A 12,634-nucleotide genomic window follows, 5' to 3' on the forward strand; every position below is an offset into this window, starting at 1 on the left:
CTCCCGCCCCCCCGCTTTTTGCGAACTGCTTAAATGAGGCGGACACGTGGGGCGAAGCCTCGTCCTTCTCCGCTTCTCCCTCCCCTCCGCCTCCTGCCCAGGCCCTTTCAGGGACAGTTAAGAAATGATGAAACGCCGGTGAAAGACAGGAAGAGAATGAGATGCCATCGAGAGACGTTTCTGAGAAATGGTGGAGATCTGGGGGAGATGGGAGACAGCTGAAATTGAATGATATGTTGAAGAAAAATAAACGATAACAAACCACTCACTCCATCTCACCATTCTTTTCTGTGAGGCAATTTTATATTTTGCATTAACATTTCCCTTCTTCTGTCCCACTTCTCTCCTGCTTCTGCTGCTATAATTTATCAGGATTACAATAAGCCCTCTGGCTTTTGGAAGTAAAATTACAGAACACCTTAGTTATATTTAAACGGTGGTGGTGGGAAATCATTGCTCTGTCATCACGTGGAGTTTCAGCTACTTATTGTGGTCATCGCTCTCCCATTACAGCTTTATTTATTTAGTCAGAGTTGGGCTCACTGGAAATGAAAAGCGACCCTTCCCTACTGATGTAATTAACTCCTGTGGTCCTTGGCCTCTCTGCTGCAGAAAAGTCAAGCTAACTTCTACAAGCGGGGCGTTCCTTTCATGTAGGACATACAAGAGACTGAGCTCTTTCTGATTTTGATTTTTTTTTTTTTTTTTGACAAATAGGATAAATCAATTCCTTATAGAAGCCCAAAGCTTTTAAGTAAAGGCCACTGTAATAGAAATCACTATTTTACTTAAGCAAAATCAATCATAAGGTTTTTGTATTCTAACTGACTCTTTGATCACCTGCTCTTAAAAAAAATATGGTACTGTATTGTATTGTACTGAAAATAAGTGTGAGAGAAACTCTGCTTCTACTCAGGAAAGAAACGTGTCCTCTGCCTCATCTCATCTGACTGGCCTCTGCCACAGCCTTGGCCAGCCACTGTCTGAGGCCAGTACAGTAATAATATTGTACAAAGTTAATATTAGGCTCTTAATAGTTAGATTCAAATAAAAAGCTAAAATTACCTACTCAGGTGTTTACTACATTGCTAGTAGTAGAACTCAATACTCTCTGGTGTTGATGCCTACCTCTCGAGTTCTGATGGAGGAAATAACCCTTGCCTACAACAAGGGCTGGCATGTCCTGTCCTCCAAGCTGCCTCATTTGCTGGGGTCCCTGCAGCTTATGAAGAAGATGATGTGTTTCTATGGACATGAAGAGAAAAGCAGAACTGTATGTCTATAGTTCCCCATAGAAATGAGGCAGAGACCAGGAGAAAAATGGAATACATTATGCACTGAATTTCTTTCTGCAGAGGTTTTCGACAGTGCCTGTCACTGGAACACCAAAATGCCTCTTAAGTTGTTTTCAGGAAAGCTTGGGTTTTCCTCTGCTCTGTTCTCAGTGATTCTTTGGGATCTTCACACCTAAAGAGTGTGTTGGTTTTTTCCCCCTTCCATTTACCTTCTGAGTTCCCCTGAGTTTCAGAGGAGGGACTCTGCTGCCTCACAGGCTCACAGGTTGTGCCTAACCTGAAGGGCTCCTGCAGCCCAGTCCTGTGCAGCAAAAGTGTAACACCCTGGTGGTCCCACCTTTGGCTTTGTGGGATGTCCCTTTGTAGGGCAAAACCTTTTTACTCATAAGCTCTGTACAGGTATACAGCCACTCTTGCAAGACTAATGCGGTTTTGCAATTGAGGAGCACGGCCCTAGACTGACCCCCAATGGAAAAGTGCTGGGAAGTGCTGCTGTACTTGCTACAAGTGGCAGTGGGCTGTCCCTTTCCATGGCCACACCCTGTGGCAAGTCCTAATGTACCCAGGTGGTCTCATAAGGAAGTGCACGTAGTAATGAAATGGCTGTTAACCATTTATCTCTGAATTATAGTCCCATTTTGGTTGCAAACTAGATTAAAAAAAACTAATACAAAGCTCTTCAAATAAGGCTTGCCTTGGTCAAGTAAAAGAAAACCAAAAGCACCTTAGGAAATACCAGCCTATTTACCAGCTTCATTTCAAGAAACCCAAGCACCCTTATTTTCCTTAGACTGTGGCACCACTGAAACAGAGGTCGTGTCTTTCCCTACCTGTTTGCTGATGGAAGTTTCCACTCTTTTACTGATGCTAAGGGCTGGAGATCTGTAACAGGATTATTTCAGAACACTCTGAGTGGAAAAAGGATAGCTGACCCTCAGAAAAAAAAAACCCTAATCAAAACAGAGACAAAGGGCACTGTGAAAAATAAGAAACCCAACACTGCTGCTGTGTATACTCCTCTGCTCTTAGGAATCACCGCAAAGAGAATATTTGTCAGTATATAGAAAAATACCCAATCTAGACACAGGCTATCAATCACTGAACATGCCTGTGTTGAAGGTACCGTGAAGTACTCAAAGAATAAAAGTGTGATTCATCTCTATCTTCCAAGGAGGGGCTAAATCTTGCTCCACTTATCCATGGGAGCAGTGCTCCTGTGATAACTAAAGCATGCAGGATTTGGCCATGAACTGCCAATATTGCTCTGCACATTTGGAGTGCATGATGAGAGCTCAGATTGGCAACTCTCCCCTGTAATCTAAACCACTCTGCAAGCAGGCTAGCCATAATTTGCTGCCCTAAACATTTAACCCCAGCTAGTTAATTTAAGCTTAGCTCAGTTGCTCATGTTTATGGATAAAGAAACAAAAGGGAGAGCATCAAAAGGAAAAGATAACTGTAGAATTCAATATTTCAGCAGCTGTTGATAGGTAAATGTTATTGAAGTGTGGCTTTCAAAACCAAAGGCCTGCATTTATGATAATGAGCCTAACAAGGAAATGAGATTGACACAGCAATTCTCTGTTTTTGTTGTCCCCTGAGGTTAGAGATTATGCAGCGCATGGTGCTGTTTTTAGCCTCTTTGGTGATTCCAACTGTGAGAGACAACGCTGTGCATATTTGTCAAGGTTGCACTTTAATCAGGTGACTCTGGAGCTTTTTGAGGGAGAACATGAACTGCTGGTCTCAAACCTTAATCCACATCCTGTGTCAGAGATCCCTCAGCCAAGCCATGTGGCTTTTAGTCCCTGCTTTTCCCTTATGCTTACTCGGTGCTCTGTGAAAATGATTTGAAATAATTGAAATGTATCTATCACAGTTACATTGTATTTTGAGAATTACTGGAATGTTTCTCACTGACATTAATTGGTTTTAAAATATTTTTGTCTAATTAGTGCAAGATTGATGAGCAGTGGAAAGGGCATTTATACACAGCTAGACACATATTTCCATGCTACATTTGTGTCTTAATAAAATGCTATCTAACTGGATTCTTGTGATGAGTAAACAATGGGAAGAGAGAAAATGGCCTGTAAGTTCAGGAGGAGTAAATAGCCTATGCTTTCAATGGGATCACATTGTGTAAAAAAAAAAAAAAAAAAAAAAAAAAAAGAAAAGAAAAGAAAGGAAAAAAAAAGAAAAAGAAAAAAAAAGAGCTGATCTCTCCGAGGGCTGGAAAATGGATAAATGAATTATTTAAATATAGTTAAGGGACACACAGGAAAAAGTAATGGCTTTGATACCCAATGTAGGGAAAATTATTAATATTTTAAGGAATTGATTGTGGACACATGGAAAAGCTCATTTTAATTAAAGATACCTTACATAAAGCAGTTTTAAAAGGGGAGAATTAGTATAGGGCACTTGTTGCTGAGAATTTATTTAGAAATATGTCATGGGCAAAACAGATGACATAAGATATTCCGAATTCTCCTATGCCTTCAAAAAACTTCACTGTTGGTATTGGAATGATTTTGAAGAGCTTTACTTCCCTGGAACATCAGCTCCTGTTAACCCTTCATGCTCTCGTTTTGCCCAGCACCATGTAATGTGGGGTTACTCTACAACATTTAAAGGCTCTGTGCAGTTTTAAGACCTCATCTTGTGGCACAAAACATTTTGAGAACAGAACTTCCAGATCTCTGCTGGCTGCATGCTGAAGGGGAGGGCTCACGCTCCACAGGTTGGAATCCAGCTGCTTTCCCAAACCTGTACAATTCCCATTGCTTCTGCTATTTCTTGCCCTGCATATACTTCAAGCCTTGGTTATCTAGGCTTGCAAAAAGGTGGTTCTTGCAGGCAGGAGAAGTCACAATGTGCTAGAACTCAATTAGAGTAGAAAACGTTGGTTTCCCCAAGAAGAAACATTATTGATATTTTGCTCTGAGGTGTTAGGTTTGGGCCCAGCACCTGCACAGTTGTTGGCTGTTTTGAAGTACAGTCAGATTTTGTCAAGCAGGCTGTGCACATCAGTTGCAGATAAAATACAGATGGGATGGACAGAGGAAAACAGCTGGAAGTGGAATCCTCCTTAAGCTCATCTAGCTGTGGAACCTGACTGCAGTTCAAACAGATTATACATGATCAGCCATCCAGTGTCTACCAGTCAGAGTCAGAGAGCCTTAATCTGGTGAAATGCACAGGCCTGGCAGATGCCTGAAGATACCACCACTGCTGGAAGCACGGGACTGACACTTGATTCTTTCCTGAAGTTAGGTGTCACCCCAGATTAAATGCCTTCCCCATCTTTAAAGAGAGCCAAAAAGTGTGAAGTCTTCCTTGCATTGACCTTCATCACTATTCCATTCTCAGGTAGCCCTTAAGCTGTACATGAAAACACAAAAACTTAACATCTCATTCTTAAATTCATGGAGATGAAATAAAGGACTTCCTCTACATTAAGAATATTGTACAAATAACATTGGCAATCCTGTGGAAAGCCCCCAAAAGCTGTCCCTGGGGGCAAAATCCTGACTCACAGTCCAGAAAAGAGGAAAAGCAATGGGCAAATATTCTGAGATTTCAATTGCACACCATGTGGTGAAGCACCAAATGTCTCATCTGGGAGAGGTGCTAACATCTCTGGAACATAAACTGGATGAATGCCATGTTAAAAGAATGGAAAAAAAAAACCCCACAAAAAACCAGTTCATAAAGGCAAAATTGTGTGGAAGCAGGGCCAGTAGACTGCTGTGGTCTCAAGTGAGAAGAAATTCTATCATCCTGCAAGTCTTTGTGTCTGGGAACATGTCCATCACAAGTTGCATCTGCTTAGAATTAAAAAAAATGGATGAAATCAGGTTTGTCCAATGGTAAACATACAGATGTCTTTGCAGAGGCTGAAATTCACACCCAGCTCTGGCCCTCTGCACACAGGTAAGTTGCACCTGAAAGACATCCAAAAGTGATTTCAGAACAGCAGTTCAAATAACTGACAACTATAAAAGTGTATGCTTTTATTTGTTTAAATGCAAAGGATCTGAAAAAAAGATTGATGATATGTGTGTGTTGGTCTCAGATAATAATAATGCCATGAGCATCTATCAGCTTTACATTTGTGATTACTGTCTCATAAGAATCTCTTTATCTCCTGGCCATTATTCAGCATCCTTGTTACTATATTCTCATTTCTTTGTCATGTGACAATGGGTTTCCATCTTAAAACAATTGAGGGACTTGCCCATCGATATAAGCAGAAAGGTGAGAGTTTAGTCCTCTACCTCAGTCTCTTAATTTATAGTTGAGGTAATTTACCATCCTTGGTTTGAGTGCTGATTCTGCCACTCTTAGTTAGAGTAAAGGAGATCAGAATTCAGATAATATTCTTACCAGCAGAAGAAGAAATTGGCTCTTCAAGGAGGACAGCATTTCTTGCTCTCCCTCTACAAGCATCCATGATGCTTTTGTATGATTTATCTAGTTAAGTACAAAAGGTGGCTTTTTTTTGTTGTTGTGGTTTTTTTTCATGTTTTGTTGTGCTTTGGTTTTTAGGGTTTTTTGTTTGTTTGTTTGTTTCTGTAATTTTCCAACTCTTTTAATTTTTTAAATCTTTGGTTGTTGTAATTCTCTTTTGCTAGGAGAAAGCTCCATTCTGATCAGCTCTATTAATGATGCTTTCTTTCCAAAGAAAGCAAGAGACTACTGCTCCTGGAATGTCCAGGTTTGAAAGAAAATACGATGCTCAAATATATCTGGCCAAAGAATGAGCACAGTCATAGCCTTTCATGCTTCATACTGACTTCTAGACACACACGAATCCAAAAAACTGTAAAACTAAATATTACAATTTAACACTTACACAGTTAAGATTTTACGTGTTCACTTATATAGGCATCTGATTAAAAATGGAAATGAGCCTGGCTTTGCTGAAATGCTGACCTGAGATCAAGCTTTCTGAAGACAAGCTATTTCCACCTTACTCAGAAGAAAAGAAAAAAAGAGTTAGGAAATTTTATTCACCTGGATGAAACAAAAACATGGATAAGAACTATTTATAAATATGTATGAATAAATATTTAATTATATATATGCTGAACGGTTTAACTGTTGTTCAGCAAATACATAATTTGTTAATCTTGCCTGCTTTCACTGAATAATTTATTAATCAGATCAGCTTTTTTAATATTCACTAGATGATCGGCTGATCAAATCCTGTTAGCTGAATATGTTTGATTTTTTTTGCCCTTTTAAAAAATCACTTAGTCTATTGGAAGAACATTGCTGTGATTTATTAGTGGTATATTCCATCTAGTCCATGGTGACATTCTTCAAGAGTAACCTCTGAAGACAGCGGATTTCTTGCTCCTGTCATATGATATTAACCTTTTGTAATCGTGACATGTATTAAATGTCTTTGAGCAGGGAAATAAAACCCCATGTCCAACAGCACCCTTTTGTGCCACACATTCATGACAACATATGTACGATGTGTATTATTTTTCATCTGATGACTTAATATTGAATTATTTAGATGAGCTACATCAATCAATCATACATTCTGGTTCATCCAAGTGTCTTCCCTGCAGTCTCTGCAAGGGAGTTCTTCTGACCCCTATATTTGCCATGTAGCTTCAGAGATACCCTGATATTACAGTGCAGAATAAGATGCAGAAAGGACAGTGTCTAATCCTTTACAAGTCAGCCTTGAAGTCAATCATCTTATAGCCCTTTGTAGCTAGAAAAGGACTTTTTACACTTACCACTTAAAAAGGGAGATTCTCAGCTTTCGATGTCTTCATAGCCAAGGAGCTCTGTAGAGATCAGGGAGTAAAGCCATGGTATCATTATGTTTGGAAAAGTATTTTGCATTTTCATAGTAATATTTAGCATTTTCATAATTTTTAAAGCTTCTGAGGACATGCTTTTTAAGTTGCTGCATCCTAAATATTTGAATAAATCTGGCTTTCTAAGGAGGTTGTAGAAAACTGCATCAATTCAATTTATCAACGATGTTCTCAAGCTAATTCTCTGAAACACTGCTCTGTAAGACTTTACAGTATATAGAGGGAAAAAAAGCAGGGCAGTGACAGCCGAAAGCATTAAGAACACTACCCTGAAATGACCCGTGTAACTTTGTGCCAGTGCCAGTTAAGAATGGTGCTGACATCTGGTACTCAGATGTGTGTGCCACAAACTGTGTGCTACACCCTAATGTATTCCATATTTCAATATGCATGCATATGTAATAGGCTATATAATATTCCATACAAAAATTGCATTAAGACAATGTTAAAGTTGCCTAATTTGGCATTTAAAAGTCAGGAAATAAAATTAAGGTTGTACATGCAACATTAACTCTGTTCCCTAGTGCATTTGCCTATGATAAAGTCTAATTACATGATCAAATATTATTTCTCAGATTATACAGTATAATATCTACTTTTTTTCATCTTGCAAAGTGTGAGGTGATCAGGCAGGACCCAGCTAAATTTCTATAAATCTCCATATGAAAAGATTCCAAATAAATGTAGACTCATCAGTTTGGAGAAGGGATAACTGAAAGGGATTTTAACAAGGGGTTGTAAAACCATCAGTTGTATGGAAAAGGTGAATGAAGAATGGTGATTCACTATTCCTACCACTGTAAAACCTGGGGGACATTGACTTGAGCAAGTGCAGAACAAACTTATTCTACATGCCACATACATTAGCTCACCACCTTAGACTATGAAGGAGGTCCAAAGTATAATACATCCAAAACCACCAGGGCAATGTGTAGGGGATGCAGCCATTGCTGACCATTACATGTGAGTTACAGGTGCAATGCCCATGCCAAGGAGTCACCACATTATTTTTGTCTAGGAGTTCTGAGGATCTGCCTGGCCAGGGCTCTTTTCATGTTTCTTCTATTCCTCCAAACAACCACTGCTAACCATGGTTTCAAAGGAGTAGCACATGCCAGTGATTCCTTATAAAGTAATGATAATGTAGATGACAGCAATACTCTGTATTTGGGAACCCTGACACAAGGAAAGCAGAGGTGAGAGTGAGCCCGTGGAGCTCTGGGGAAGATGTGGCCCCTGTTTACCAGCTGAGAACACCATTGGCTGAACCACTCCTTACCAGAGACATCTCTGCACACAAATAACCCAGTGATACCAACCTAAAAAACTTTACAGGACTGTCCCTGTAAGACTCCATTCCTGTTCACTGTTCCACATTCAGGATCTTACCTCAGATCTGTAGACTTGGGTGCTGTAACCACTGCATCGAGGACAACTGGATCCTTCCCATTTCCCCATAGTTTGGGGCATATGTACTTGTGGCTTCTTTCCCTGACTTTGGTGCCAGAGGTGTTGCTTATGGGATCACTGTGATCCACTGCTGGCTGGCAAAGGGTGGCCTCAGTGGGCCACCCAGTGATGCTGAGCTCTGTACCAAAGGTGCCCAAAGGAGGATAGGGAATGACACACTCTCCAGGTACAGGTCCTGCTCCCACATGTTGAGCTGTTTTCCTGTCACCTGGGAGTGAGTATTTGAATCAGAAAATAAGCAGGTGGAGATGACGGCCATGTGACAGACCATACTCACAATAAATTCCACTTACCTTGCATATATTATCTGCCTGCTTCACCTGCACTGTGACTGCTAATTCATTTCTACCAAGTGTCTTTTTCTTATGCTAATGAGGTTCTTTAAACATTTGTTGCTATTGCTAGAGAAATGGTCCTTTCTTTTCCCAGAATGCAGAACAGTCCTTCCTTCACTTCCTCACAGGCCTGAAATGACAGTGTTGCTCCACTGGCAGTTTTAAGGTCTGTTATTTAACTGGTTGTTGGGTCTTGAAGTCAGTATTTTACATACTTAAAGATCAAGAAATATTAGTTCAGGGAATTAGATTTTGAGGAAGTCTTGACAGGTAGCAAGGCATTATGTATAATTAACACCAAATAATCTACATTTAGAAGCTTATTAAGGTTGCTTTGGGGAAATAACTGATATTTTAGGAATTATATGAGTGATGATTTTTACTCCCTCTGAAGTCTAATGTTCTTCATGCCTCAGCAGATAAAGCAACATAAAAACAGTGTCAATTTTCATTTTAAAAAGCCTGAATTCTTAATCTTGTATTCTGTAAAATGTCTGTAAGCATCTGTAATACTGATCTGTCTGTAACATCACAAGATTAAATCTGGGTGAGGTACTAGATAAATCTGGTCTGTCCTTATTGAGGGAGGAGTTAATTTTCTGTACGTGGGGAAAAACAAGCTTGATGCTTATGTCTGACATAATATAGGGGCTCACACAGTAGAATTTTCAAGAAGGGAGGGGAAAAGTAAATGTAAGAGTAATTACAATCATTTGGTAAGGACACAAACTTGAGGTGCTGACTGTATGCAGCTGTCTCATTATTTAACTGTAAGGTAAAAAAGAGGTTGCTAATAATTTGGGGGTGTTAATTCCCTTTTGTTCTGCCATTTAAATGGGATATAAAACACAAACATTGCAGAAATGCTTTGCGCTGGAGCAAATCACTGCACCACAGCCCTAGCACTGGAGTATGTAACCCTGCATCCCATTGCACATCTTTAATGTGGAGATTGTAAACAGCCCTTTTGGCTCTCTTTTATTTTTCAGCAATGTTCTCTGTCCCAAATTGGAGACTTGCCATTCCAGTACTGGGTAGACAAGAGGCTGACAACATTTTTGTCTCTGCTACCAGCAGCTCCTGTCCCTGGAGAGCTTGGTGGTGTTGGTCTGCTCACAGTCCAGCCATGGAGACCTGTATGAGTTCTCTTTGGATTGTTCTCACCTTGTACAGCAGAACTTTCAAATAAGGAACTTGGAATTGTTCAACAGTCAGCTTATCTGCCTGATATTCCCTCTAGGGTTAAATTGGTGGAGGAGAGCTGCCCTGGAAGGTGGGCATGGTTGGAAGCAGCTCTGCCTCTCAAAATATATCTCCAGCACCTTTTTCCTGCTCTGTGCCTTTACAGTTGTGCCTGGCCATGTGCAGGATTTAACACCCATCTTGCAGGAGACAGAATCACTTGAACACAACACAAAGACATTCAGGTTGGAATAGTTACTGCCATGGTGATGTCCATGGGTGGAGCAGCTCTAAAGGCAGCTTCCAAAGGAACTCTTCTCAGCTGAGTGACTTCTCAGCAGTCTGGAATGTCTACAAACCTAAGTCAGCAGCATGATGGAACAAAGTGGTTTCTTTTGGGTTTGCTGGTGAAAGGCAGGATACAGGTAATATGTTCAAACTTGGGCTGTGCCCGGATACAGATAGAGGAACACTGGAGCTGAGCTTTTAACATTCTTATTGAACTTGAGGATTTTTAGGGATGGCAAATCCACTTTTAGATCAGCTAGACCTAGGAAAATAAAAACACCTTACGTCCCGTACAGAGAGGTCTCACACATGACTTTCTGCTTTTGGGGCAGCAGCTGCTCTTTTCAGGTGGCATCAGGCTTTGCTCTGGCCATGCACAAGCACCAGTCATACAGTTTATGTGGGGTAGGTGATGTGCCATTAATTCAGTCCTAACATGGAACTAATGAAATTTCCTATGTAGACCAAACCAATCCTCATTCCAGAACTGTAAAGCAACAGGTTGAATTTACACATACATTCCTCATGTTCTAACTCTTCCTTTTCTTCTAACATTCACTCCTTTTTTTTTTTTTCCTTTGCTTTGTGATACTTCATTTACTGTTTTCTTGAGGCAGACACTCTGGGGAAACAAAATTTGTGAGGAAAGGCCGCATCCAAGTTTTTGGATTCTCACTACCATTCTTTAATGAGTCACACTGTCCGTTTTAAAAATCATCTTATGTCTTGGTTCTGGACCCACCTCCAGTGTTTTCTATGCCTGTAGCCTACTGCAGGTAGAATTAAGAAAGAGCACAGCAATATTCTATTACAACAGTCTCAGCCTGGAAGTGGGTCTGTCCACAACCACCCCCCTAAAAAAAAGAACCAATATTCACATGTGAAACCTCACAGTCTCACACATGCAGAAGAAAGTAACCAGAGACTGCTTCTTCTGAATATCAGGGGAAAAAAAAAAAGATATTTAAAGAGGCAGGAACTTATGGATTCATTTGTTCAGACTGATAGAAGTCATTAAATGCTTGCAAAGCAGTTTTTCTCAGTAACATAACACTTAATGGGAACAAATTAGCTGAAAGATATGATTGCAAGAGTGTTAACAGCAGGACTCTCTATGAGATGCAAGTTTAGAGTGTTTTTCTGCTCACCCATAAAGAAAAGAGCTCTTAATGTATAACTTCTGTAGTATTGTATGTCCATAAGACACAACATAATTCTTTGCTTTTAAAATTGACTTAAGTCAGATGATGCACAGGCACAGAGCTCTGAACTGTTGCATTCCTAGGGCTGGCACAGCCCTTGTAGACTAAGGCTTTTTTAGTCAACAGGATGAACCTGGTTATAATAAATTATCAGAAGTTATGTGGCCCAAATTCTGTGTTAAATGGGTCAAATGCTAATACTGGCTGTAAGTCAAAAAGAAGGTATGGAGAGAGCATTAGACATGCACAGAAAGAAGCTGTAGCCAAACTTTGGTGACAGCAGTAGGGTTGTGGGGTGATTGTCAAAATCAATACCCAGTAAAGCACTAAGATCTCAGGTGAGAAAACAAGCATCTCAAACCCTAAGTATGAAAGCTATTGCCATCAGAATATGCACTGACACCCAACCATACTGTAATGCAAATGAAATGGTTCTCCTTCTTAGTCCTTCTATGCTCCATTTCTAAATTTTCTGTAGACTCTGGCTACTCCTAGCATCAGATCTCAACCCAATCACAACAGAGAAACTGCAGATGATGCATAATTTCCAAACCACCATGTGAGCTTGTGTAATCAGTATATGTTGTAGGCTTATAGAGTGCTCAATTCTTTCAAAAAGTAAGGTTTAGAGGTTTGCCCAAGAGCATATAAGAAAGCTGGCAGAGCAGAATCTGATTTAGAATCAATCACCTACCACATGGCACTCATTTCTCCATCCTATGCTGCTTCTTGATCATGCCAACTTAGTCACAGCTCTAGCAACAGAAATAGGAGGAGTTATTTATTATCCTCAGCTTAGTAATGATACCTCACGCCACAGTGACAAGTAATTGAAATAATAGGGGTCTTAGAGATACTTAAATGATACAGAAACTGGTGTAGACAAATGGAATGTGTAACTAATAAATTGCCAGCTATCTGCAGTATAATATTACAGCCCAAATCCAGTCCTTCTAGAGGCTTCCACAGTGCCACTTGCTGCTCTTCGGAGTCTAAATCTTCAACAAGCTGGGGCTAAA

Source organism: Calypte anna, chromosome 4A, assembly GCF_003957555.1.
Source record: "Calypte anna isolate BGI_N300 chromosome 4A, bCalAnn1_v1.p, whole genome shotgun sequence".
Lineage (NCBI taxonomy): Eukaryota > Metazoa > Chordata > Aves > Apodiformes > Trochilidae > Calypte > Calypte anna.